Consider the following 2,701-nt stretch of genomic DNA (forward strand, 5'->3'; position numbering starts at 1 on the left):
CATACATTTCTATTGAAGTAAATATTGCTACAGAACAAAAATAAGAGAGAAATTGGAATAAAGTACCAAATGTGTATTGAACATGTTTGCTCAAAGCTTTCAGCATTATTTCTAAAACTATAATTGAAGACTTTTTCAAATAAAGAGGTTAGTAAACCAAACAGGATTAATTCTTTTGTTGCAATGTCTCAAATACTTTTCAGATGCTTTTGGCAATTAAGGAGAAACAAAAAAACTATGTTCTCTATAACTATTTTTATGATCACTTCGATTGCAAAGCCTTGTCTGACTCATTTTCTATGTATTCCTGATTTAAATGTCTGTGGTATGCGACAGCTGGTGTTGTTAAACCTACATTTTTTATGTAGCTTTAGTTTAGACTTTGTGATTCTTCAAGTGAAATCGCCGTGAAAGTGTGCTTTGTGAAACATTATTTTCCAGAAGCATCAGATGTTTGATCACAAGAAAGTGTCAAAGAGGATTTGGAGCAACTGATTTGAGATACTTTTCAAAATTATAGTCTGGGATTTATGGCCAAGAATAATTTATTCCTTTGATTGTATGTGAGAAAAGCCATTAAATACACACACAAACACAGAACTCACTTCTTTAAATATTTTCAAACCTTATCAGAAGCTACATTTCTCTTCTATAATGAAAAGAATATGACAGATATTTAGTAGCACCCATTAACAAATATAAACACATATCCACAAGTATATCTTTAATTTTTTCTACTAACTTTTCTAATCACTTCATTTAGTAATGATAAAATAATGCCAATTTGGTAGTATGTCTTTTTATTAAGGAGCAATGACATGCCTGAGACACTCATCACTACCAATTTCAGATATACTGAAAGGTTGTCCTCAGGATAAAGGGTGAACTATTAAATCATACTGTATTTAATGTCTTTTAGGATCCAAGGCTTTTTTTTTTTTTCCAAAAAAATTTTTTGAAATGTACCAAGAGTACGTGGGCAGCCAAATGTGTGAACAGGAAAAAAAATTATGTGTATAATCCTTTCTTTAAATGAAGGTTAATCTTGGGCGATATCAGTCCTCCTCTCTCATACTTCCAGTGTTTCCATTGTGGTTAAGTATGTAAACTACCAAAACAAAACAAAAAATCCAAGAACTTTTACAAAAGAAAAAGAGAACAGCATACAGGAAAGAGAAAACTTTTCCAGCTTAGATGGGATTCTTCCTAGGCACCTAATTAGGAGGTGTGCTGAGTGGTGGAGAAACAGAGCTTCAGAGTGTGTGGTATGGACCATTTGGGTTTTCATCTGGAATGGTTGAAGAAGCCCATAGTCTTCCAGAGTATCACTCTTAGACTCCAATCCCAGCAGCCCAGAGAAGCTGTGTTCAGTTTTGTTTGAGAATACTTTCACAGCAGATGGCTGCTCTACTCCCAGCTCACTGCAGATCTCTGAGAAGTTTTCTCCAGTTGACTCCAGAGGAACGTTGAAGAAATGTAGCACGTTGCTGGATGCGGTTCTTGCTTGCCTGATCTGGGGTGGCAAACCGTTGTCCCTCCACTTGCTGAAGTCTCTGTAACTGCTGGATCTGTCTTCCAGCCCCTGTGACTGTCCAGGCATGATGGCTGGTTGCTTGGAGACAGACATTCAGCTTTTGCCAGAACTTGAAGTTGTCGCTGAGGTGGGTAATGGGCCACAGCATAGTCACTCATCTCCACCAAGGTAGCCCCCAGCTTACTCTTCATGTATGTCACCTTCTCCACATTTCCATACAAACAGAAGACATTGAAGATTCTGCCACAGTGTATCTTAGATTGATCGAAGCCACAGACCATGAGCACAGGGCTTTCGGTGTGGGGGCCATACTTAGATGGTGGGAGGGAAGGGAGAGCCCCTATTGGGGGGGGGTCTAGCCATTTGGGCCCTGATGGTGATCCCTCACTGGTAGGCCCATCTTTCTCCCTTGGAGTGAGATGTGTGTGTGTGTGGGGGGGGGGGCATAACCCTCATCATGGTATTGGCTGTGGTATCCACCATGGGGCCCTCCATATTCTGTGGGATGATCTTCCAGGAAAGGGGGGGTACCTCTAGTGTTTGTTGGGGTCACCTTGTCCACTGAGGTTGGGATTTGTAGAGTCCCAAATATTCTGATGGTTTTTGAACACATTCAAGTGTGTAGTCCTTGCATATTCAGTTTTCAGAGTACAACAGCCAGAGTAGTTATGACCTTGGCCCACTGGGCACTTTGCACAGAGTCAAATTCCACCATGGCCTGGACTCCATTCTTCTGGAAAATGACATTTCTCCGAATCGGGCCACAGGGATTACAGTGTGAAGAACATCCATGGTAATGGAATAGATGGGGTCAGCACACTGTGGACTCTCTGGGAGCCATCTGAGTCCGCGGCCGGGAGATCTTCTGGTTGGTATAGATTTGGTTGTCGGCCATGTAAGATTGCAAGCTCCTGACACATCTTCAAATCACACCCGCACTTGTCTCTTTTTAGGCATTACCATCACATAGGCCTTGGGTCCAAGCTCCATGAGATCAGGTCCCACCACAATCAGGCCCTTGATGTGGACAACTGGAAGTCAGGGGTCATCTAATTCATGCCACGGCTGGCTGCCCCAGATCCTCCTCATGTTGTCTCTGGCATTGTCAGTCTTTAGCTTTAGGGACATGGCCACCCTAACTGCCACTGCCAGAGTATGGCTGAGGCC

General features: G+C 41.9%; 1 pseudogene; it reads right to left on the reverse strand.

The window, feature by feature from the left end:
• Positions 1–1,218: 1,218 nt before the first annotated feature.
• Positions 1,219–2,563, reverse strand: LOC102476243 (heterogeneous nuclear ribonucleoprotein L pseudogene; annotated as a pseudogene).
• Between the last annotated feature and the right edge of the window lie 138 nt (positions 2,564–2,701).

This window comes from Tupaia chinensis, unplaced genomic scaffold, assembly GCF_000334495.1.
Source record: "Tupaia chinensis unplaced genomic scaffold, TupChi_1.0 Scaffold000027_1, whole genome shotgun sequence".
Lineage (NCBI taxonomy): Eukaryota > Metazoa > Chordata > Mammalia > Scandentia > Tupaiidae > Tupaia > Tupaia belangeri.